Raw genomic sequence first — 27,140 nt, 5'->3', positions numbered from 1 at the left:
TGTGGGTTTGAAATCAGCCCATGACTTTCTTTGAAAGAAGAGTGTTTACACAGAGCTTTATTTGTGGGACTAACCCTCGTGGAGGTTATTCTTTTGCTATTCCAGAAGAATGCTCTGAGATAATAAGCACTGCTTGAAACAAATAAACCAGAGGTCCCACAACCATGGCAATGACAGTGTTGAGAACAAGCTTGAGAGAGATTTTAGGACCAAGGAATTTTCCTCCATGAGACTGGCCTAAAGATGTTCTGACACCTGTGTCAAACAGGCCAAAATCCTGATGGCACAAGTGATATCTAAACACACACAACACACACACACCCCCCCTCACCTGTGGGAGGACAGCACAGCACCAACACAGGAGTTTGTACAAGCACTGACGTGCAGCCAGCTTGGTTGTGTGTTTCTGGCAACAAAGGCTGCACGAGATCATGCCTCTGGATAACCCAAAATTCCTCAAGTTGCAGTTTCCCAGACAAATTCCAGTTGACTTCCATCCAGGAACCCTCCACTGCCTAGAACATGAACTGCTGCTTGCACTGCAGTTTCTCCTGCTACAATACAGCTAACAATTTGGTGGGAAAAAATGAGGAAAAGAAACATTGTTCTGAAGCAAAGAATGCTACAACTGGTATTTTGCTTAATTACAGAACATTTCTGACCTCTCCCTGAGCTACAATCTCTCCTTGAGCTGCAATCTTTACAGCACAGAAAAAACAAATTGTCTCTTCTCTTTGTAATGGTGAGAATTAGCTAGAAGGAATTAACTTGTTTTCTTTTGGGGGTGGAGAAGTGAGAGGAGGAGGTAAAGCATTCATCCACACTTCTTGTCAGCTCTTACAAAGATACACTTTGTTAATGGCAGCTATTCAGTTATTACCTGAAATAATTCTTCCATCTTGAAAATTTTATTTTTGGCTTCAGCATTTTAATTCTAAGACTGATCTCTGACTTCAGCAAGTGTGTTAAGCCTTTAGGACATGTTCCTGCAGAGTGTTTTAATCTAAATCACATGTGACAAAGTGAAGAAACCAGAGACACGACTTAGTAAAGATTTAACTGCAGCACAGCACAAAGCATTCATCCCAACCTGGGATACAGGTGATGACATAGCTACAAACCTTCACCATTATTAACTGTGTCTAAAATTCTCATGGCCTTCATAGAATAGTGATTCCAACCAGCTGTCACAAACACAGATTGATGGCTGCAGTGACGGTGCTCCCATCACAATCTGTAACACTTCGTATTTTTGGAGCTACCAGGCTTCACCCAACTGTGCAGCAAAATATTTTCAAATCCCCACAAAATACTGGAAAGGAAGCAAGCCAGCAGGTAAGCCAGGGAAACAGATGGCTTACTAAAGTTCCTTTGTATTTGGTCACTGCTGAGAGCACAACCTTGCATTTTTAACAGTAAGTTTCACACTCTTGCACTTGAATTAATCAACAGGAACAACAACTCTGAAATTAATACTCTCCTTTCCCTAAGATTAGATATAAAAAGCATCTGAACTCCACATGGACTGTGGCATAAAAACCCAAGGGTATTTTGGAAATGGTGACAGCACTCAAGTCAGAGTTTGAAGGATCCTTGCTTCTATTAGATTCCAGTCAGAGTTTCTAAAGCAGAAATTTAAACATTTAAAACTTAAGAACATTATATTTAGGATATGTACCAGCAAACCAAAACAATCTGATGCAGCACTTCTTTCAGCTCTTGAGACAGGATTTACTGTGGTACAAGCATGAATTCAATTCAAGCAGACTTACTCACTAAATCCCAACCTTGAGTCTGTTTCAGGGTTAGGACTGAAGTATCACTTTCATTTTACATACAGCACTCCTTTACCTCATTCTCTGGTTTAGCTACAAACCAACAAAGTGGCCAGTATGAAACTTCACAATCCTAGAGAGACAGAGTTGAGTGGATTCATCTAGAAAGCCTCACTGGCGACCACTGTTGTAGGGAGGGCTGGATCACAGAAGTGCACAATGGTCTGAGTTCAAAGGGACCTTAAAGCCTATCCAGTTCCAACCTCTGCCATGGGGAGGGACACCTTCCACTATCCCAGGTGCTCTGAGCCCCATCCAGCCTGGCCTTGGACACTGCCAGGGATGGGGCAGCCACAGCTGCTCTGGGCAATGATGGCTCACAGGGAACAATTTCTTCCTAATATCCAATCTAAACCCACTCTCTTGTCAGTGGGACGCCATTCCCTCTTGTCCTGTCTCTCCAGGCCCTCGTAAAGAGGATCTTCACCTTTCTGTGGGCTCCCTTCAGGCACTGCAAGGCCACAATGAGGTCACCCCAAAGCCTTCTCTTCTCCAGGCTGAACAATCCCAATTCCCTCAGCCTTTCCTCCCAGCAGAGCTGCTCCATCCCTCTGATCCCCTTGGTGTCCCTGCTCTGGCCTGGCTCCAGCAGGATAGCTGGTGGCAGCACAGCAGAGGTTCAGACAGCGGCTGGGACAGATTTATTCTGTGGCACAGGAATATCCTTTTCCAGATATGTTAGCCAAGGAGCCTGCACTGCATATACATGCTGTGACAAACAGCTCAAAAAAAGACATGTGCATTAAATAAACATCTCCTGATTCATCATCTCAGTTAACAGGCAGACATTTACTGCACTGTAATGTCTTCCAAAGCTGTGTAAGTATTTGTTCCTCGTTAGTAGCAAATATATAGTGCATTTGAGAAAACAGCTTTATTACACACCACTTTATTAATAAACAGCAGCATTAGGTGGAAGTCACATCTGTACCTCTCTAATATGGTCTAAATAGCATGTGGGAGTGAAAGAAAACAAAGAGCAGAGAAATAAGCAAGCTGGTTCATTGCAGGGGAAATATTTATACAAAAGCTACAATATACACACACCTTACTTCAAAGCTGCCTTAGACCTCAAGATGCCCTGGCTTCAAAGGAGACAAAATAGGTCATTCTCCAAACTGGTTCCGAGGAACACACAGCTCCACCCACTCAACTTTTCCCCTCTCCCTTCACGGCTTGTCCACAAACACTCACACCCAGCTGAGGGACTGAAGACATTCATGTGTAATCGCCAATATTTACACTAATGAGGCAATGAGCTCATCTGCTCCCTCTTGGTAAGACCTGCATTAACTCTTGGTTTTGTAGGGCTGAATCTGTTCTTTACACTTCACTCAAGCCCAGCATTTGCTTTGTCATTTTACTACAGCCACCCTGAGTCTCAGCTGTCACAGAGATGTTTCCTGCACCTCAGACGTGAGCTGAGGGCAAATTCAAAAAAAAAAAAAAAAATACAAGGAACTTGTAACACTTTCCACATTTCAAGATATGGACCAAACACAACACCTTCTTCCTCTGTATTGTGGTGAACCTTGCATACAAATGAGCCCACGTCTCCCCTTCCAAGTTTGCACTGAAGGATGCAGGAAATAAAATACATCCTGCAACTGAAATCTACTTAAATTTGAATTAATAGAAGTCTTAAAAGTCAGTTAAGCACATGGTTTAAAGCCATGGTATGACATGATTACTGAAACCTCACTGTAATGAAATGCAATTTCTGAAACAGAAACAAGGTGAGGAACTTCCAACTTCAGCAACATAACTGTTCCAAGAAATTATAATCTCAAAGCTTTATTCAGTGAGCAGCTACATTATTCATTAAACATTACCTAAGAAATTTCAAGTTGCTCTCCTGGCAACCTAGAAAAGTCTGCAAGACAGAACAGAACTTATTACTATGAGGAGTCTTTATAAACAGTTAAGCAAGATAAATGAGTGGAGGGAGCCCATCACTTTCTAAAGTTTACACTTGGCTGTGCTTACTTCCATATTTCCCCAGGCACAAAAGAACTTCTTTGCTTCTTCTATTCTCTATTTCCCCTCTCTTGACAATTGTGAGCTTGGCTAATTTTATTAGAGCAAAATCTGAGGTAATCCTAACACATAGCAATAGCTTATGGGCTGAAATACTCCAAGTGTACTACTTAATTCATGGAATTATGGAACATGTTAGGGTGGAAAAAGGCCATCTCATTCCCATCCTCCTGCCATCAGTAGGGACACCTTCCACTATCCCAGGTTGCTCCAAACCCTGTCCAGCCCGGCCTTGGACACTTCCAGGGCTGGGGCAGCCACAGCTTCTCTGGGCAACCTGTGCCAGGGCCTCACCAGGAACAATTTCTTCTATATCTCACCTAATTGCCCCCTCTTTTGGATTAAAATCCCCAAGTTTTCAGTCTGAATTCCCATAGTTCTGTGGCATTGCCACAGGCAGCTCCAAGAGAAGCCTACACCCCTTTGGCAACACTGCACAGAATGGACATAGAACAAAAATCTACTTCAGGAGATGAGGATGCTTAAGTTCTCTATTCAGCTGATAATTTTAGGGAACTGTTACAAACTTTGTAAACCACTAATTCTCTATAAATGTTGCTGAAACTCACCTAAACTCTAAAACTCACAGGGAGGAACAGGAAGTGCAGATATGAACATCATAATAAATACACTTCCCCTTGGAAGTCCAATAATGGTCACTTATCACATTCATAGAAAGACCCAGCAAAGAGCTCTTCAGGAAAAACATGATTCTCTGCCAAAAACCTGACAGCAATTAACACAAGTCAGCCAGCAATGCCAATGGAAAATAGATGTTAGGTCAAATTCAATATGGCAAGGGGGAAAAAGGTTCTTTTTCCTGCTCCTGCCTTTTCTCCATGGCAACAATTTTTAAACCAGCACAACTTCCTATGTACTGATTTCTCTCTATATTTTGAGACGGCATCTACATTCTGCACTTTCTGAGATGGAGCCTTTCACTGCTGGCCATGCAGTCACAGGCTTTCATCTCAGCTCCTAATGGCTGCATCCTCCTCCTCACTGCACCTTCAGCAACCCCATCGTGTCAATTTGCCCAGCACGAGGATGTCAGGACAGATTTCTGGAGTCAGCAGACTTGCCAGATGCAGGCAGGGCAAAGCAGCCCTCCCCTTTCTTCACTTGATCACCTTATTTTCCCTCAGGAAGTCCTTCCACAGTGATCTCTACCCTTCTTATTCACTTCTTGCTCAGTTTACCCAGGAACTCTTCATGGCTCACTCACCAGAGTCACTCACCTCAGATGCACACATGGAAGCACAACTCCACCAAGTTACTGGGTAAGTCTTTTTATCCTCCTTCACACTGTCCCTTAACCCATTTCTGCAGAGCACCTACCAAAACACAGTGGAGCAGCAGGTGAGACCCTACTGCTTTTTGGGCTGATGGAGCTTACTCTGTTCACCTCCACACCCTGGGCAGGGTGCACCTTCTCTCTGGGGGTTCTGCTGCCTTTCAGAGAGGCCAAAACGAGCACAGCTCTGCTTTAAAAAGTTCCTGCAAAGCACTCAGATGATGGGCAATGTAATCAAGACCTTCTGGAAGTACACTCGTCCCTCCAGAAGGAATTGTATCATCATTCCTCCTATCACAGGGGATCTTCACCATTTTTCCTGAGCTAACAAGATGCCTGGGATGCCAGACACTGGTACTGAAGAACACAGAGTTATTAACATTGGAAAAGATCTCCAAGATCATTGAGTCCAACCTCTGACCAAACAGCACCTTGTCAACTATGCGCTACATCCAGTCTTTTCTTAAACATCTCCAGAGATGGTGACTCCACCACCTCCCTGGGCAGCCCCTTCCAATGCCTGACTGCCCTTTCAATGAAGAAATTCTTCCTGAAGCCTTCCTGACACAGAGTCCCAGTTAAACATAACAGCATCCCAGCACTGCTGCGTGAACTGCAGGGATGAATTCTCTGGGTTATCATCACACTGCTTATGAAGGACAAAGCCCAGCTTGCATTTCTCTTTGGAAGCAGAAAAAAAACCAAACCAAAACCAAGAGATCTGATTAGGACATTTTTCGTTTCCCCTGGTCTTTCTTACTTAAAAGCACTGCAGTATCTGTGGATTCTGTTTCTCCACAGAAACAGAGAGGCTGTGCAGTCTGGAGAGCCACTGGCAGCACTGAATAATACACAGGGCTAAGGATTTAGAACTGTGTGAGGGAGCTCAACAAAAAGAACCTGGCCAGTTTTCTTTTAAATAAAACGTGGCTGTTGGAATTTCTAATCTTTATTGATATGCAGCTATGGAAGTGTACAATACCAGGTAACATCAGGAGGCCAGAATGGCTTATTAAGCAAAATTACCTAGCAAGGAATCTAAATCCTGGAAAGAACTCAAGGGGAAGTACCCGCAGAAAGTTTTGCTAATCATAAGATGGTAAGCAAATAAACATTTAAAACTGTGCAAAATTTTAAGTTTTAAATCATAAAAATATCCAAAACTTAACATTTAAATTAAAATTCAAATACATGAGTTTCCTCAGACCTAGGAAAGGTTACATAAAAGAAATCTTATATTATTCTTTATAAAATTCTTATTTATAGAATTTATAGAATTTTTTATACTAAATTTATAAAAGTACAAAGTCAGGCTTACCAAGTGAGGTAAGCCAGGCATTCACATTTCCCTTCCTATTTAGTTATGAATGACCTGAATATGAACTTGAAGGTATTTATAAGATTTTTGCAATTTGACAAATGAGATGCATTTGACTTCATTTAGCCACTATTTTTCTTCCTCACTCCAAGATATCAAATACTAAAGCATGTTTCCTTAACAACTACAATTCAAAACATAAACCTTTATTTCTTTAAAGCCCAGAAATTCACATTTTTAAACATTGTGCAACTATCCTTTGTAGGAAGCAGTCTGCAGAACTGCCAAATCTACATGGAACAAAGAGAAGAGATTGTATCAGAATGACATGCCTTCAAAAAGCTGAGTTTCTTTCCTGCCAGAGAGAGAAATTACTAATGTGCATTGTAATTAGTGCAAAAAACTGCACTATCTTTGCAGTTGCAGACTGGGAAAAACTACAGTTTGATGTTTACACTGCAGTAAATAAAGTGGAAAAACTTTTGAGTTGGGTAATAAGCACATTTTTCCTCTCAAATGTTTAATGACAGTGAATCATTAAACACCCATGAGGTGAGGTCTTCCCCATTTTGCTACTACGAAGATTAGAATTGCAGAATTCCCTTGTGATTGATGAATTAATAAAACCCAAACAAAGTTATTTTAACTTTAGAGTCTACAGGAATTGCATAATTCTGTTTTTCCCACTGTTCTACAGCAAGTGAGAAGATGCAAACCTTGCCAAAGCTTGATAAATCAATGAAAAAAAAAGGGAGAAAACGGTTTGCCTGCAACACCCAGGGCTTGGATGCAGCAACCCACATCTCAAAAAGCAAATATTTTTGAAGCAGAAAAGCTAGGGACTAGTGTCTCTTCATGTAAGAGGCATTTCCACACACCACTCCCCCACCATTTATTATCAATACTTCTGTCCTTTCCAGACATCTTGTCTCCACTTATATTCCATTTTCAGTTTGCCCTCAGCTGGCAAGCACAAGATGAATCCCAATTCTGAAAAACCACTGGAAGAATTTTTTCCCAACTATCAGACCACTGTATTTCTTCAGAAACACTTTCAAAGTATTCAACTTGAAATGCATTTCAAATGCTATTTCAAATGCAAAGAAACTATTCAGATGTGGATATAAGATCCAAGTTTTATGTAAGGACAGATTTACACAGGACTGTAAAGCAAAGGAAAAGAAGCCTTAAATGAGAAATCAAGAAACCACACATAACAAAAATGTGACCAAGTGAGGAAGAGGAAAGAAATGAATGTGTACATGCCATGGTATCTTCAATTTCAGGTCTGCCACCCCACCAGTCTGAACAAGTGCAACACAGACAGCAAGGAAACAAGAGGCACTTTGTGCAGTGTGAGGCTCTGGAGTGGGGAAGAGAGATGAGAGATGAAAAGTATCTCTTGTAATGCAAAGAATGTAGCCAAACTCAAGGATCCCAGCAATACCACTGTCAAAGAAAACTTTTTTTCCTATAGTGACTCAGTGCCCAGGCAGCAGGAGAAAGGTGTTCATCCAGCAAAGCTGAGACAGGCAGGAGAAGCAATGAGAACCTGAGAGGCAGCATTTTTCCCTGGAGAGTATTCCTCACTTTTCCCTTGAGAGTATTCCTCACCTCAGCCAGAACTCACCAGCACGTCAGAGCAAAACTCTCCCTGAGCCAGAGATGCTCTCAGAGAGCACCCAGGAACTTCTCCCACCTATTAATGCTTGTCAGTAGATACCATTCAAAGGTGAAGGGCAGAAAATCAGGAGCTGAATGAATGGAGTATTCTCTGATTCATGTCCTGGGGCACTTGGCTGAAAAAGGAATTGCACTCTGCTTCCATGGTTCTGGAAGGGAGCATACAGTATTTTTAGCCCAGCCCACCTCAGGTAGGTCAAAGACATCTAAATCATGACAAACACAGGTGACAAAACAGCTGGAGGATACAAATTCTCAGTGCTAAAAAACTAACAAAGTCTGGTTTTGTTACTTATCAAACATCCCAGAAAATGGAACATTCTGGGGATATTCCTGGAATGCAGGAAAACATGAAGTAGCATTCTGCGAGTGAAAGCTTCTGAAGTGAGCCTTAAAACAACATTTTCGTCAACTGTATTTAAGACTTTGTGTGAGTTAATTCAATTTAAAGTGTCATTAGACCTACTCTGAACTTCAAAGTTATATCTATTTTTGTCCACTTTTCATATTTAAGGTTTAAGTATTGAAAGAAAAATATTTCCCAAAGTTAACTCCTCTGATTTGATGTCCACTTGTGCTGCCAGAGTGAATAAGTTCTAGTCCTTTTCTTCATTATTTTATTTATTGATTAACACTGAATAAAAGTGGATTGATTTTTTTTTCTTAAAAGCACAAAAATCTAATATTACTCCATGCTTTCAGCTGGGGGAAAAAAGTTTTATTAAAATACATATTACAAGCAGACCCTGTCTTGTGTCCCAAAACAGACAGCAAAATAAAGTCATGCAACAACAACAAATTACATTAGTGACACTTAAGGCAAAAAACCCAAACTGGTTTATTCAAAACAAGCAAAGGTAATTAAGTCACTCTTCCCATGTGAGGATGGGCAGGCACCATCCTGATGAATTTCCAGCAGGCAAATACCTTCTGCTCTCATACAATAAAATCATTCAGAGACAGTAACTCACATGACTTGTTTCAAAGTGACAAATAAAGGAGCGACACTGCAGTCACCTGGCAGCCAGCCACAAACTCGCTCCACTGAAAGGAATTTATTCAAAATAGAGTCAACAACAAATTCTGAAATATTTCAACTTGGCAGAGGTAAACCTGGCTCAACACCACTACATTCCAAGCTTCCTGGAGCTCCAGGTTAGCATACATATGTGTGTCTATGTGTCCTGGCTAAGTGTCACCTGAGAAAAATAAGAGACCGGTGTCTGTCTAAATGCTGTGTGCTGGTTCAGCCAGCAGGACTGCCCCCACAGCAGGTACCACCCCCCACACAAACCATCACACCCCTTTAGCAAGGGGATGTTGTTGGCTGAAGGCAGCAATTAATGCTCTGGAAATGTTTGCTTTAGAAACAATCCACTGATGTGCATTAGAGAGACACGTAACGTGCATAGAATGTAGGGCTGAAAGTGCTTTAATGAATAACCCAAACCACCTCTGAAATGAGGCAACCTAAGACAAGTCTGAAGCCAGACTCTAGCCAGCACAGCATTGTGGGTGCTGTACATATGCACAGATGCAGCCACACATCTGTAGCACCCTCCAGCAAAGCTCCTCTTCACCATACACACAATGCATTTTCTATATGTGCATTGATTTTCTACTAGTTCTACCCTGTATTAAGGATAATGAAAGTATCCATCCACTGCTGCTTTACTTCAGCTTCTCCTGTAGTAAGATAAAGCTGTTGTACCTTGATCCTTATCTGCACCTCTGATACACACAGCATGGGACAAGCTGTCATTGCAGCAAATGAATAAGGCATTTGAATTTATTTTGTTGTATTGGTCCCTCAGCTGCTTCAGTTATCAACAAAATACTGCTATAAATACTGCATTTGCAATAGAAGGAGTGGTAAAATGGCATACACACACAGAAATGAAAAAGGTGGTGTGACTGCTATAAAAGTATCACTGAGAAGCTGATGTGGGCACAAAAGGCAAGTCAGCTTTAAACAAGGCCTGTAAATGGTGACAAGCCAGAGAAGAAGCTGCATTCTCAGGTTTTCTCACTTGCTTCACCAGCCTCATCTACATCATAAAACAGTGGACTCAAAAAAAAAAAAATCAAACCACTATGACAAATAAACCAATGCATAATCTGAAAGTGTGTATTTTAATCTAAGTTCTGATATTTTTCCTGTATCAAGGATTCATCATGTTGTCAGGAAAAACACCACCTGCTACTGTTTACTTTTCCTGACAACTTTTTTTGATTTTTGCCAATGTCTGAGTGGCCAAGCTGGGGACAACTCCTTACAGTGAATCACAGAATCATTAAGGTTGGAAAAGATCTCCAGTATCACAGAACCCAATCTTTGGCCCAACACCACCTTGTCACCCAAACCAAAGAAGAAACACCAGTGGCTTCTTGAACACCTCCAAGGATGGTGACTCCTCCTCCCTGGGCAGCCCATTCCAATACTCAACCAGTCTGTCAGTAAAGAAATCCTTTCTCAAGTGAAGATCTGCTGCCCAGGATCATTGGACAAGCAGAGGAGCCAAGGACAAAAGGCTCCCCTCATTTCACACTCCCCAGTGACAGGTTAGCCATGGGCCTCCCTCTCATACAGCAGGAAGGTGCACATCCATGGAGATCACACCACCACAGGAGAGAGAAACTCAGCACGTCTGCCCAGAACACATCTGGTTAGAGAAAACATTGCACAGAGCAGGGAAACTGGGATCTCACTCAGTTTATCATCTCAGGAAAAAAGGGGGAGTGATGAACTTAGGAAGCTGCCCCATCCTCGGAAGTGCTCAGGGCCAGGTTGGACAGGGCTGTGAGCAGCCTGGTCTGGTGGAAGGCGTCCCTGCTCACAGAAGGGGGGGAAGGAGATGATCTTTAAGGTCCCTTCTAACCCAGGCCACTCTGTGACTCTAAGTTTTTGAGTTTTTGGAATGCTTTATGTGCAAGTACTTTCAGAAGAGAGCAGGGAAACTCTTTCTTGGAGGGTTTTGCTGCTAACTTCTTACCTGCAGATAAAGACAGAGATGTCTGTTTATGCACAATCTGCTACTCCAGGCATCAGTGTTCACTCTGCTGATGAGGGCAGTTCCTAGAAGGAAAAAAAGAAATATTGTTACACATTAGTGAAACAGACTTCTTGAGGATGAAGTTCTACTCCCACTCCTTCCTTAATGTTTTGGAAAAACACCATGTTCACCTGGCACCTGTAGATCTACAACAGCCTGGTACATACAAGCAGTATTTTATTTTTGAAAAGTTAGTTCAAAAGAAACTTGGAATATTGCTCTTTATTTGCTGCTTCTTATACCTGGTGTGACATGTTCCTGCTATAAATAACTCAGTGTGGCAAACAACATTTCAACAGCTTTCCAGAACATGAAAAAAAAAAAAAACAAAAAAACAAAAAAAACACCCCTAAGCACTGTATTAGGTAGTCACGAGCATCTACCACTGGTAAATTGTAAATATAGGAGATTGTGAAATAATCTTCTTTCCCAATTTTCTTTTTAAGGAAAATAATCCTCAAACTGGAGCTCTTCCAGTGTATAACCCGAGTGCTCTGGAGCTGCACACCCTGACTCCCTCACAGCAGTGAATCACGAGCAATGCACGCACAAACAGCCAAACAAACTGGGCAAAAGGTAACAAATCCCAAACTGCTGATTAAGACTAATAATCAGCTTGGAAGGGATGCTTACTACAACAATGTTTAACAGCATCATTGTGACAGACATTGCCTAATATTATGGCATAGCCAAGGAGAACATGTGAGATGTGGTTATTTTTAAGCCTTCACAACCAAAGATTTTCTGAGTTATATTTTAAAGGAACATATCTATCATGTGTAACTCTACATGGGAACTTTAGAGACTGCAGCATGGAAAAATAGCCCTAAATCAGAAAAACTTTCCACTAGTATTTCAGCATCTCCTCTACCACCATTGTCAGACACTGAATTTTGTCTAGACAAAATGTTTGTCTCCTAATATCTGTCTGGTGGAAAGATGTAATGAGTACCAACTCCAGCATAAGAACATCATAAGAGTTCAGAAAACACGAAAAACCTCTTAAAGATCTGGAAAGAAGGGAGGTCTGTAAAACACTAAACCATGCACATCATGCATCAAAGTCCTACAGAAGTAATTGCATCTCTCATTATAGCCCAAAATTCCACAAAAGGACATTCAGGAGCTCCAAAAGTCTCAGGCACATATAATTTTCACCATGACTGACCCAATATGCAGCTTTCATTCACAAACTAATATTAATTAAATTTCTGGGTTGCCACAGTATGTTTTTGTGATGTTTTGTGCTTTCCACTCTGCAGATCCACTAACGTTTACTAACAGTTCACATGAGCCTTTTACTCCAGCTCTAAAATGAACAGAATAATTTTTGGTGAGTTTATATCTCTCAGCTGAGAAGCTGTAATTTAACAGAAGGAAGATATGCTTATTAAATCTCCTTAATGCATTTGATTGCAGTTCCATTAGAGAACATTCCTTTAAGTTCTCTACTCAGGTTATTCACCACATAGTCAAATAGTCATAGAAAATGCAGAACATTCATCTAACCCAACACACCAGGTCAAATCACCAGCACTTGAACCCCAGTTACTTACCAACCCCCACTTACACATGTTAGATTAGGAAAATAAATCTGGATTTAGGATACAGATGGTGAATTAATTAGTTAATCCAGAGGGACAGATGTTTGAATTTTGCTGAGGGAGGGAGAGATAGAGAAGAGAGAAATAATCACCTCACCCTAAACTATGAAAACTCAGCTTTGAGATGCTAAAAGTTGTCTTCACCTACTGCAAACTGATCAACTGCCAATACACAAATAGTAAACATTTCAATTACCCCTGTTTGTTAATTACCCCAGGATACTTAACACAGAGAAGAAGAGTGGATTCTGAGCCTGAGAGTGGAGTGGCCATGATGCTGATCCAGCAGCAGGGACTGACACTTCCACTCCAACAGAGCCACATTATCTGCAGCTCTATTGAAGCCCTAAAGCTCCTCTCAGACCACTCTGCAAACTGAGTGGGAAGGAGTAAGGATAAGAGCCACATTCTGTCCTTAGGGACCCCTATTAAATCAGATTCCCAACATCAGCCACTTCCTCTTTGTTTTCCTCAAGCCATATGGCTTCCTGACAAAATCTGTACAAACAATAAATCCATTAATCAAGCCACTGCTGGAGGAAAAGGCTTTCCCCCCCCCCTTCATCAATCCAGACATTTTCATGGAGATGTTTTATGTATTTTATTTTATGAAAGTCCCAAGGAAAATACTCAAGTGGTCTTTGTTCTCACTCTGCAGCCCCAGTTCATGCTTGTGGAAAGAGATCCTTACATAAAATGCAAAGAGATACAGGCATAGAGAGAAGCCAGTCAAACCAACAAGAAAGGAGTACAGCCTAGTTGAATCTTAGCAGGGATACAGCATAAATTGCTACCTAGGTTTGCTGGCACACTGTCTGAAAAAAGCAAAAATTACAAAGAAAACATAATTAACTGAAGTAGGTAAAATAAGAGAGGCATTAAAAGTCTATTCCCACAAGGCTCTGAGGAGATGCACACATGCAAATGCCACAAGTAGCTCAAAGGAAGAGTTTCTCTTAAGAGATGGCACAAAAAAAGGAATTCCCCCATGCAGGGAACTCAGTGGGAGGGAGGAAATAGAGAGCAACAAGATTCCTGCCTCTTGTAGGTGGGAGGGAAACTCCCTTTCCAGCAGGTGGAAAGATCTCCCACTCCTCTGAAAGAAGGGAGAAGAACACTAAACCCAAACCTGACCAGGCTCATTCTTTCAGCAAACTAAACATGCACTTGAGGGGCTGCTGGAAATGCAAACTTCCTGTTTTGATGATCTGTTCCATGCAGGCTTTTCCCAAAACTTCTTTGACTGAACTTTCATTAGTCAATAGTCTTCAGTGCAGGAGGATTGGGAAGAACAAGAAGTTACTCTACAACTCAGGTGGTCTCTTGCAGTCACACATTTCTAAAGCAACTGAGACCCTTCCCCTCACATGGAAAGAAAACAAGATTGGCATGGTAACAGATGTTTTTACCTTAAATCATGTTTTATTTTCTTCACAGCTTGGTCTACAACTTACTGGATGACCAAAACTGTTCCACAATTCATGTGATCAAAAACAACCCTCTGTTGAAATGAAGTTCAGGAAACACAAAGCAGCTTATGACATTGACAAAGACCTTACACAGAAAGAGCATTCAAAAAGGTGTGAAGTTTACTTTTCAAAAGTTGGAGTGGGGCTGGTTGTTTGGTTTTGGTTTTTTTTTTTTGGGGGGGGGGGGGGGAAGAGAGTGGTGTTTGCAATTTTTTTTAAATACAGGAAAGCAGTATTCTTGATTAAAGGCAGGAAATCTTTGAAATTACATCCCTTTCTGTCTTTGTTGAATTAAGTAACAATTAGCCACAAAGGAAAAAAGAGCTTAGAAAGTTTGAATCATTATCTCCAAGGAGACACATCTGTAATGTTAACAAGGTCAGAACATTTCAGTCAGTTCTTGTGGGTAATAGGAGATACAAGATGTTAGCTTCTGTTCCTATCAAGGCAATAACAATTCTGAAAGACTGCAGATATCACTTGGAGCCTACACCACTATGAATTATTAGACTTGAGGCCACAGCCTAGAAAGAAACAACATCATATCCAAAGCACAGACGGATTTGTGGATGTCTTGAGGTAGTGATGAAAGGTGTGTTTGTTTTGGACAGGGTGGTAAGGAGGATCAGGTGCTGCCAGCTGGGGAGGCCTTTTACCACATCTGGGGCAGATGGTCCCAATTATCTTCTCATCACTGCTAATCAGAAGTCATCCTTCAGCAGCTATATAATAACCTATGTAAAAATAAACCTGGGATTGGTGTTTGGCTTCTAGCAAGGGGAGAGCGTGCCTGTCACAAGTCAGTCAGTGCAGGCAGCATCCTGTCTTGGATCTCATTTACAAGCCTGGGGTATGAAGCTCTGCAGGTGCAAGACTGTCTTCACATCAGGTCTGAAAACAGAACACAGGTAATGCTGACAAGAAAACTCAGGGGCACACCAGTGGGGAGGGAAAGGCAGTTCTCTCTCCTGCCAGCTCACTCTTCTGCCCTTTCTGACCCTATTGATAAACAGTGTGTGCTCCCAAATTAACAGGATCTTAGCACACTGCCCTGGCTACTGCTCTTACCTACAGGGACAAAACTGATCCAAACTGGAAGCAAGATATATTATTTGGAGAATATAAAGAGCATCAAGCTCTTCGTGTCTGCACTGACTGAAGCCACTTGTTCACGCCCTCACTTGATTGTCAAAGGTGGCCAGTCATAATAAGATCCAAAAAGTTTATTGCCTCACTTCCTGAGCAACATAACACCTCAAATAGAATTGAGAAAGGATTTGTCCAGCCCAGACTTCACTGGACCATTAAGTCCCATACCCTATATGGGTTAGCAGGAGCAACACCATTTATATCCCAGAAAAGAAGGTGCTTCTTTGTTATTGCTATTTAGTTCTTCTCAAGAAGAGAAAAAAACCTGCTTATCTTCAAATTCAGCTCTGAGCTACTCCTTATTTGCCCACAATACTGCATCCTAGTTCTTTAAGCTCTACTGTGGTGTTGAAAAGCAAGGGCTACAAAAAACCATGTTGACACATGAACCAAGAAGAGTGAAATTAAAATTATAAAGCAGCTTGATCTAAAAGAAAAGTCTTGACTGAGATCTCCAGGGTTCTGCCTGTCATTTGTCTGCTTACAAGTACGTGAAGGGCATCTGCTTTCCAGGAATAAGAGATTTGAATTCATTTAATATATTTCTGAGCCTTTAGAGTTACAGTTGTTGAGAAAAGAGAAGAAGAAAAACACTTGAAGTGATTTATTTTCTCTTTGTTTAAACAACACAGCCAAGAGAGCCCTGGCACATGAGCTCAGAGGACATCAGAGCAGAATACCCACACCGTATTCTGCTCTGAGGTAGAGCACGTTGCTTTCGCTTCCTCCAAATGAACAATTCATTTTGCAACCCCTGTGATTAAAGCCCATGGAACCATTACTCCAGGATGAAAAGGGGGTGCTGATAGAGCAGAGAACCATCAGAGCTCACCCACAGACTTACCTGCACGTCCTACTCTACTCTCTCATCCTCGCGGCTACACCTGGAAAACACCGAGGGAATTGCACAGAAACCAGGAGCTTCTCCTCTTGTCACCAACACCACTTGGTTTGTTCCAACACAGGAGGCACTGAGATGTCACACTCACTGACAGGAGGAATGCTTTCCTCTGCTCCCTTCAGCAGCCCTGGAAGCAGGATGCTTCCACCAAGCTGCTGATGAGAGGATTCCCTCTCAAAACACTGCCCTGGCCACACTGCTGTGGTTCCACACAGTCAGGCTTACTTCACAAGGTAATTATTCAACAGAACAACAGAGAAAGTCATGGCAATAATTTGCTTTGTTCTTGAAAACTTCTTCACTCACAGTCATACCCAAGCCTGCCCTTGGATTTAAAGAGAGCAGCTCCCTCACTTTACATTCCTGCCTTACCTGCACAATTTCACACTTGACTACTAATTCTTCAAACACAGCAAACTCTTGCCATACCTACCTATGACTAAGTATTTTGCACTGGTTCTCAGAAAAGCATGTAAGAGAAAGCATATTTAAAGAAAAGGAGCAAGAGACTGAGTAATAGAGTCAAGCAGCATCTAGCAGAAATCAGGATTAGGCCTGGGTATTCACCTACCCACTGACCTGTTTGGGTTGGAGGTTAGCTCTTGTTATTAATCCTAGTGGTTAGAACTACAGGAAGGCATTTTAAAGGAACGATTCAAGTTCAAACATGTACTTCATTATCATGCACATCTCCGAAAAAGTACAGTTGGGCAAGTCATCCAGGTATTTAGGCAACATAGAAGCAGTAGCACACAAAAAGAGAAGTATAATGACATGGCATTTGTTTTGATTTCTTTCCTTGAGGATATTTTGACAGTAACTGAAAAAAATAATGGAATAAGATTCTGATTTATTTCCATTTGTGTAGTTAAAACCATGTAGAACTAATGAAAAACAAACCCAAGTCTCCCTTTCCAGAGGAGCTGTGGCTGCCCCATCCCTGGAAGTATCCAAGGCCAGGCTAGATGGGGCTCAGAAACCTGGGATAGTGGAAGGTGCCCCTGCCCGTGGCAGGGGGATTGGAACAGGATGGGCTTTCAAGTCCCTTCCAACCCAAGCTATTGAAAGAGTTTCTGATTCCTTTACCACTGAGCAGGTGTCCCTGCCAGCAGAATGGCTGCACTGGTGGCAAAGCAGTGGCCCACCATGCAGCCTGTATCTGCAGTACAGCCAGAACACAACAGCCCCCCCAGTCTGCTCACAGTCTATACCACAATTCGTGAGTAAACAATGCTCCACTTTCCAGGCACTGCCAGATAGTTCCCATTTCCACATCATATCAATTTATAGGCAATTCTTGAGCGCCTGCTCTATTTTTGAAAATAATGAAAGACTGCTGCTATCTTTGCAGGTACAAGCCCTGTTCTGCTTCTCTGGGTTGTTTACACAGCATCCCATTGTGTGATGATTTAGCCTGGTTTTGTATGAGCACCAAGGTAGGTTAGTTTGCAGAGTCCACATCAGGAGCATAAAATAATTAAGATATCAGGATTAAACAGTCACTGTTTGTAAATTCAAATTGGTTCCATTTAGGATTAACCCAAGCCAGCAAAAACATCCAGTGTCAAGTCAGTCTCGTCTGTAACATCAGCAGAACATTCAACATCACTCTGCATTTCCAAACAACCCTTTCAATATGAGACAGCTCTCACCCAAACCAGTGATTTTCCAGAAGGTCTAAAGGTTAACTTCAATTACCCTTTTCTTGGCAAGGAGTCACAAGCCACTGCTAATAACCCCGATTCCAGACTTCTTAGAATTGCACAGGACAAAGCAAAGCATTTAAGCCAGTGCTCTCAGCAGCAGCAAAACCTGGCAGGTGACAGAGAAATCCAGCCCCTGTTCCAAAGGCCTGCAGTGCTCTCTTTTGTGACTGCCACCTTGCAGGCAGTGCACTGCTGCAGCTTCCCATCTGATTCCACAAATTCTGTTTCCAAAGCACACAGCTCCACTGGCACTTGAAAGCAGAATTCTGCACTGTACCGTTCTCCCTGCCTGCTCCATTTCTGTCTGGCCCATGTGGCACCCCTCAGTTCTGAGTGAACTGGGTCAGCAATCAAATCCATATTTGTAAGAGCCAGAAGCTCACAAAGAGTCCAGCAATATGCATGAGCCAATGAAACTACACTGCTGAGCGGATAAAAGGAGCCTGTGAATTCCTCCCTGGCCATGCCAGTGCTCATCCACAAGGAAAGCACATCATCAAGACAAACAATTTTCACTCATGAGAGCCATCAAAAGCCCACCTCTTGGTTCTGCTTTTGCACACAAGACAAAGTGCTCAAGGGCAAAAGAGATATATTATCATCAATACATTAAGAGATCTTTATTTGAGATGATGTCTTGAAAACAACTTCATTAATGTATGTGAAATATGGAAAAACGGACAACAACATGTAGATTTCTTGTTTGTGTTGAAACACCCTCCAAGTAACTCAATTTCAGTATAAGAATAATGCAGTAAGTTTGTTAAGCAATAATTTCTTTCAGGTAACTTGTGTCTGAAAACAGCTTCCCTCTAATGAACTTCAAATGTCTTTCAGTGAAAGCACACAGTGGCTAATAAGAGGTAAAATACTGAAGTGTGCAGCTGTTAGATGCTTCATGGCTCAGATGGCACCTGCAGAGAGCAAAGCCAGGCCTGAAAGCTTGCAGATTTCCAGCTTGCTCCACAAGCATTTGTCCTTGGAGAAGAGGAGTACCCTCCACCAGTCCTTCATCCAATGTCCCTGTCCTGTGCACTGTGTTCCTCTCCCAGAGTGTGTGAGGAAATATTATCAGGATTATAATACCCCATTTCTTAGTAACCAGCCAAAGAAATACACATCTTACAGCAGCTACTGATATTACATAGCCACAGATTTCTTTTCATGTGGAGCTTTAATCTCTCACTTCATTATGTAGTCAAATGACAACCTTCCTTTTTCTTTCCTTGCAATTACCCATGAGTCAATGGAAGACAAACATGGAGCTGATTTTTGCTGGATTTACCACATTCTTGTCCAAGGAAATTTAATCAACCCTCTGTGCAACAAATTCCAGGTACACTTGGACCTTGCACAGGTGCAAGTGTAAGGCAAATGTGAGAGAGAGAAAAGTTAATTTCTCTATTGCAACCCACTGACTCCTTCCCAAACAGCAGGAAGTAAAGCCACAGCATTTGTCTCTCTTGAGACTTAGGAGAAACCCTGCAGAAAGTGATCAAGGCACAGCAGTTTCAGAACTAATTACAATCTCTAGTTGGACACTTACTGGTTGTTAATTAGCACCTGGGAGAGACAAGGGCCAACTCATCAGCTACCAGGAAACGCAATTGATGCCAATAAAGTCTTTGAAATTTATTTATTTATTAGTATAAAGGTATATAACAAGTTCTTGCTTCATGTACTACACAACTTAATCTTTGTCATTGGCAACACAACTCAACACTTCCAAGGTCACTAATAATCAAGAAGAAAGCAACACTTCACTGTCCAGTTCTACCATTCAGCTTATGGCAAAGACTGGTGCTGTCACTGTTAAATCCACCTCCTCACATCTCAAACCAATGGAGATGCTAAATGTAAATAATTAATTTTAATGTAAACATTAAAACCAAGTTTTCTTATACAAACATGATCCTTAACAGTCAGTACTTGAATTCTCTGAAAAAGGTGTATTTTTGGGGGTGACATGCAGAGCATGGAATGGGAGACAAGGAAAAGCTACTGCAATAGATGACTGCTCAAACCTACTAGCTCAAATAAAAAAAGGAAAGCAACCACAAAAAGGTTTTTAACAACAAAGAAGATAATGGGCTGGTTAAAAAATACCTTGTATAGCAAAGTGAAAATAAATGTATAAAGCTTAGTGGCATCCCTACCTGTGGCAGGGGGTTTAGACCAAGATGATCTTTAAATTCTCTTCCAACCTGAACCAGTCTATGATTCTAGATAAACAGACTCTCCAAGCACTGAAACAGTGAAAAGAGAGAAAAATCTTCATATACACAAAGCTTTCTCTTCACAAGATCTTCAAAGCAGGGAATTCTTTCTTTTTTAAATTTTCCCAACTAATAAAGTCCTCACATTAAGTCCAGAGTCAGACCAACGCAGAAGTCAACGCTTTTATTCAAAGACCCTTCCTTACAGTTTAACAACCAGTTACTGACTTACTTTTTTGTTTGCTTGGTTTTGGTAGGGGACTGTCAGACTCCTTACCTAAAACTGAATGTTCAACATAAGCCAGACAAAATGGAAAGATTTCTTCAGAGTTCAAAAGCAGGACTGAGATCCTGCTGCCATTAGCAAAAAAAACAGGAAAACAATCAAGATAGAGAAAAGCAGCAATAAAGCCCATTGTGCCTGTTCCTGTTTTCAGACTTCTGTGGAACTGTCTCTCTCCTGATTTAGAGCAGTGGCCAGCAAAGTCCCCAAATTCCCTTTGAAAAGGTCCCATGCACTCTGACATGTGGGAGGTCCAACTGCAGTTCAAAGCCAGAGAGCTGCAAGCACACGAGACCAGCATGTTGTAAAGATCTGCTGATACTTTTCAGAGTCCTGCCCAGTCAAGGCAGACCTGAAGCCAAGTGCCCAAAAAATAGGCTGTCCTGGTCTGCTGATACACAACACTAAGTCCGGCTCTTTTGATGACTTTGCCATTCTTTCTGTGTGTTTTATCAAAGCTCTTCTTTCAATCACATCTAGAAACAGTTTTCCAAGTTCTCCTCCTCCCCAAACACATTGTTTGCAATACTGCAAACATTTTGTTTCAAGGCATTACAAATCTAATTCACAGAATCACAGAATGGCCTGGAATAGAAAGAACCCTAAAGATCATCCTTTGCCAGGACCCTGCTATGAGCAGGGACACCTTCCATTACCCCAGGTTGCTCCAAACCCCATCCAGCCTGGCCTTGGACACTGCCAGGGATCCAGGGGCAGCCACAGCTGCTCTGGGCACCCTGTGCCAGGGCCTCAGCACCCTCACAGGGAACAATTTCTTCCTCATACCCAATCTAAACCTGCTCTCTGTCAGTGTGAAGCCATTGCCCCTTGTCCTGTCACTCCAGGCCCTTGTCAAGAGTCTCTCTCCATCTTTCCTGTGGGCTCCCTTCAGGCACTGCAAGGCCACAGTGAGGTCACCCCAAAGCCTTCTCCTCTCCAGGCTGAACAATCCCAATTCCCTCAGCCTTTCCTCCCAGCAGAGCTGCTCCATCCCTCTGATCCCCTTGGTGTCCCTGCTCTGGCCTGGCTCCAGCAGCTCCCTGTCCTTGCTGTGCTGGGATTTGGAGATGATTTTAGTTAACATTGACTCAGATCGCATCCAAATGACACCAATTCTGATGAGCTCTCACACTTTCAATTTTCAGAATTTCAAAGAAAACCAAGAAACAGCTAATTAAAGCCTTAGTTAGGTTAGTTTCTTCCCTGGGGGCAAATGGAATCCACCTACACACAAAACTTAGAAAACAGTCAATAGCAAAGTGTAAATATTGCCTGAAACTAGCACAATCAATGAAACAGCTTTTGAAACTGCAAATGTAACAAAAGGCTGAACAGAATGTTTTAACCTTCTTCGAAAATGACAAATACTAACAGTGTTAAAAGGCTTTTGGAGGCTAAGAGATGCACAGCTTTTTTCTAGAAAAAGTCTAATGCCAACTCATTTAAAAATACTCTCTTGCTACTACATCCCAACAGCAGGTGGGTACACAATAACACCAGAGAGCTGAGACACAGAAACAACCAAACTGAGAGCACAAGGCTTCTATAGTGACCAAACTCCATGACAAACCCACAGGACAGCTCTACCTCTCTGAAAATCATTTCAGGAAAACATCTGGTTTTCTCCTTTATGTTTCATACCACTTAGTGAAAGGCTCAGAAGATACCAAGTGATGAAACCACCTGAACAAAAAGCTCAGATCTTGGGAGTACTTATGCCATGACAGGATAGCTGGGAGCTGAACAAGAAAATCCTCACTAAGTTTCCTGTATTTACTCAAGACACATACACCAGGAATTTGCTTGGCTCGTTCATCCCTTTGCTAATTCCTACAAGGACACAAGACAATTCCACCTCCAAAGAAACCAGCACAAACCAGCAATTACCTCAACATGCCTCAATGATGCCCTTAAGCAGGCAAATATTTCCTCATGGAAATGCAATAAAGGCATCTAAAATTCCACTGGGCAGAAACAAATATCACCAGAAGGTCTGCATTTGTATTCCTTCTGTGGTGTGCTTTCTTGTTGCACCATCAAATGCAATCTGCACAGCTTACTCTTCAAGTTAATGCTTTATGGAACAAAACACAAAGAACACTCAGTTATTAATAATAATCCTTAAGTATTATGTTAAGAACACACCAACTCGGTTGACTTAGCATAGTTATGCATTAAAACGATCAAAAGCTTTAAAGGACGTTTACATAGTTTCTAAGATTAGCCAAACACTGAGTGCAAATCCCACTTCATGGTGAGAAAATGGGCCACTTCTCAGTACATTAGCAACATTTTAATTTTTGGAGTTAAAATTCAAGCATTTTTACTAGACACTGCTGTTTATAACCACTGGACAACATCTGAGTTCAGGCAATCTCTTCAGCTGGAAGAGACACATCTATAGCAATGAAAATTTTATTCAGCTTCATAAAAAAGCATCAACCTACAGCACTCTTTATAACATAATACACCAGTTGCACACAGTATTAAATTCACCTGCAGTGATTGAGAATCCTGTTTGCTGACAGAAGCTCAAAAAATAATTCATTTTTCATCTGATGGATTACAGCCAAATCATTCTATACTGTAGACTGGTTCTCTGCCACAGCACCAACTCCCTGTGTTGAGACTTCTTTCTCTTCCATATTTCTGATATCAAAGTTCCAACTGAAACTGCTGCTTAGGTAACTTCTGGAGTTCTATAAACAAAACAACATTCTACAAATTGGTTATGAGAGCCTAACCTTGACTTGCCACATGGATGCTCTGTGCTAAAGAAAACACAGAGCAACGGGGTGACAGTGCCAGGCAGAAGCACTTTTAAATTCTCACCAGAAAGATCTCTTTTGCTCCCAAAATCTACCAGTTTTGGGTTAGTACTACTTTGCAATATTTCCTCCAGGAACACTGTAGCTCCTTGTTCTTTGTGTTAGTCCAGGTCTGCGAGGCACCAAGGAAAAGAAGAGATGTAGAGGCCAGATAAGCAGTTTTAAAATAATTTTGTATGTACATGATTAAGGAAAGTTGGTAATTCTGGCGAAGGACTACAAAGCATTCCATCAGGTTTTAGATTTCTCCCAACATCCACAAGAGGCACCCAGACACAAGGGGAAAAACCAACAGGAAACAAAACACAAGGCTTCCACCGCTGTGCTACACAGGAATCAAACATGACTCACTCACTGCTTATCTCAGCCTCCTATCAGCATTTTCAGGAGCAAGCCTTCCCTGACCACAGGTAACAGGCTGCTAGAGCTGATGGGAAAATCTAATAGCTGACCCACACACAAAAAACCCAAATCCAAAACACAGCCACACCATGAACCAAACCTTAAAGAGATTTGACACACCATGAGGAGAACGTGCTGCTAAAGGAATTAACACCTCCACACCTCACTGTGCTGGTGGTAGAAACTCTGTTCTTCAGGCATTCATTCACCAGGAAAATAGGAGAGCCACTAATGGAGCAGGAGTTCAGCAGGACAAAAAAGCATTATACAACCTGGAAAAACTTTGCAAGTGATGCAGAGAGGCTTTGGAAATCCAGATGTTCAGCAAAACAGCCCAGGAATGCCACATTCCCAGGCACTGGGTGCACCAATGCTCGTGGTACCTTCTCTGCAGAAGGCAAGAGCAGAGTGAAACACTACTTTTTTTGCTTCAGAAGATGAATGAAAGTTTAATTAGCCCAGATCTTCAGAGGAGGAAGCTAAATTTTTTAAAGCCATGTCCAACAGTGATGAGGATTAGGAGTAACAAGAGTTATCTATATTTGATGTGTAGCTGAGGAACAAAATTATCAAACTCCACCAACATTAATACAACCAGACACTCCTGTTGTTCATTTTTCTCAGTTACATTTTAGAAAGTACTTTTTAAAATTATTGTTATTTGAAAATAGAAATAATATTTCTCTACTATTTATTCCAGTCATTTTTGTCCTTCTTGCCCTTGAGATTCATTTGATGTAGAAAAGCACATACTTGGCATAGGACATAATACTCCATATGAGACCAATTACTGGATTTTACTAAAAGTGACCTGGCATCACCATGAAATTATTTCTTTGCTATACGAAATATTTTTAAGATGGATATAAGATAAGACAAAAAACATTGGTTCAGTCACCTCTGAAAGAACTCATTATAATAAGAGTGCATACACATAAGACATTTCACCAAGCTATCATATTCACAATAAAAACCCCACCCTATAACACAAACCCCATATTCTTTATGTTTCATTCTTGGAAACACAACTTAAAAAAAAATTTAGAAAGTAGTTTTTAGAATGAAGCCTCCAAAGCCACCAAAGCAGCAATGTTAACATCCCAGTATGCTGTTATGCAACCCTTAATAAATAAGTTTTGGAAACACATTAAAATCAGAATCAGCATTTTCTTGACAGTTTGCCATTAACAGACACATAATTTCATTTCTGCCAGTGTAGCAAGCTGGTAGCAATCCAACTAAAGAGTTATTCCATTTCAAGCTTGTTTCCTACCCAACATTAGGTGAAATTGGTTTACATTACTTGACTAATGCAGTACAGGCAAGACGCCTGTCACTTGACCATAAGAGTGCCTCATACACTGGATATTATTGCATAGCTGACACAAAAATATAGATTTAATGTAATAATATTGAACATTGCAGCACCCTATGTCCTAGAAAAGCCCTTGCCCACAGTAGCAGCTTTGCCATAAATGAAGTCTGAGGTGTAGATGAAAGCCCCACAGGGAAACCTGAAGGGTAAAACACACCCAGACCATGATTTCCCCACAGAAATATTTGCTTTCATTGCACCATTTTGAACTGGAAGTTCATTCATCAAAACAAAGCTGTGTATTTGGTAAATAAACTTCTTGCGCATTTTTTAACCCAAAAAGAAACAAAAATTGGACTAAATGGAGAGTTCAGAAAGATCCACATAAGCATAAAGCAGAACAGGTGGTGCTCTGAAGTCACAGCAGTAATGCACAGCTACAAAAAGCCTCATCCAAAACCAACCTGAAAAACATGAGTGGAGTGCCTGTGGTACACTGCATTGAGTAATTACAGTGGTTTGGCTTGGAAAGGACCCCAAAAATCATCTTGTTCCAACCCATTCCAGTATCCCAGGTTGCTCAGAGCCCCATCCAGCCTGGCCTTGGACACTGCCAGGGATGGGGCAGCCACAGCTGCTCTGGGCACCCTGTGCCAGGGCCTCACCACCCTCACAGGGAACAATTTCTTCCTAAAATCTGTTCACCATCATTCAGACTATTTTAGCTGTTATTGCTGCAGGAAGGGGAGGATCAAATCTCTCATCTCTATTTGCAGCAGGAAGAAATAACCCACGTGCAATCCAGTTCAGTGCTATGACAGATGCATATCCAAGTACAGAACCAGCACTGCTGCACCATGTGAAAGCACACACCAAGCACCTCAAAAGGCAAGTTACAATGCACTTACAGAAGGGAAAATCCCATTTTTACACACCACATGAAGGAAAACAACAGACCAAACAATGGCTTGACACCACTGTTAGGCTCTAAGAATGTTTCATGTTGTAAAATCAAAGCAGGACACAGGATCTCAAATAGCTGTTTAGACTCTGAAAGGAATTATCATTTGGAGCATAGAGGCTGATTCTGTTCAGCCAGCCACATTAATTAAATACATACTGCTAAAATTAACCTGGAACTATGCACAGTGTACACTGTCATAAAGGGGTGCAGGGGAAAACCATCATTTTGAGACATATGCCCATAAACCAACCATAATTACTATTCTAAGGACTTCAGAACTGACTTCTTATGCATATTAGTTGAAAGACCAAAAGCTATTTTTACAGCATGATTTATGGTGTACATAAACCCCAGAAAGGTAAGATTTAGAGCTAAGTCACAAGGCAAAACCAGTTTTTTAACCCAAGGTGTTGCTGTCATCAGCAAGGGGAGCTCCTCATCTCCTCCAAGTCAAGAGTTAGAAGTCACCATTTTCCTCTGGAAGCAAATCTAACTGCAGATCTGCCCTCACCACCATCCCTGTGGGTTTGAGAGGTGGTTTCGTCTGCTGCTCACAGCACAGTACGTGAAACCCTTACACAAAGTGAAATCAGTCACACTCAAGTACAAGCCCATACCTGTTTTATGGATAGAATGGCCAGATGTCTGTGACCCAGAGCATCCTGAGTGCTTCCCTTTTCACTCAGCTGTGTTACAACACAGGACTATGACATGCTGCTGGGTTTTTTCCATCCTCAAACAAGGATTCTGGGGAAAACAAGTATATTCTGAGTACTAATGGGGTTATTTTTTAATGCCATTAAAAGCCACTTGATCAGGACTGAGTGTGTGCTAGATAATGGATCAGAACACTCTTTACAGTAATTCAATTACAACATAACTCCTTGAGCCTTCTAAAAATAAGGAGTATAATGGAAGGAGAGCGACTATTGGTGAGCAAACTGCGTCCAAGAATGATGTGAATGAGAATCTCAGCTCTAAGATTCTGGGTGGGCCAAGGAGCTTCTTGCAGCCATCAACAATGGACTACTACCACCAGAAAAAAGACTTTGTTATTTGTTCATATGTGATTGTTTTTATGTC

The 27,140-nt window shown here is 41.6% G+C and overlaps 1 protein-coding gene across 2 annotated transcripts in view; it reads right to left on the bottom strand.

Annotated features, from left to right (window-relative positions):
* RASSF8 (Ras association domain family member 8) overlaps nucleotides 1–27,140 on the bottom strand; it is a 74,776-nt gene that overhangs the window by 27,297 nt on the left and 20,339 nt on the right. For both annotated transcript variants that reach the window (XM_054282036.1, XM_054282035.1), the window contains one exon: nucleotides 11,161–11,243. The gene's annotated coding sequence lies outside the window, so the exon portion shown is untranslated. The remainder of the gene's footprint in view (nucleotides 1–11,160; nucleotides 11,244–27,140) is intronic.

This window comes from Melozone crissalis, unplaced genomic scaffold (genome assembly GCF_028551555.1).
Source record: "Melozone crissalis strain CALT ecotype California unplaced genomic scaffold, PUWL_Pcris_2 ptg000033l_1, whole genome shotgun sequence".
NCBI classification, from domain to species: domain Eukaryota; kingdom Metazoa; phylum Chordata; class Aves; order Passeriformes; family Passerellidae; genus Melozone; species Melozone crissalis.
Note: the sequence above shows the minus strand (reverse complement) of the source record. Positions and strands in the feature narration are given on the sequence as shown.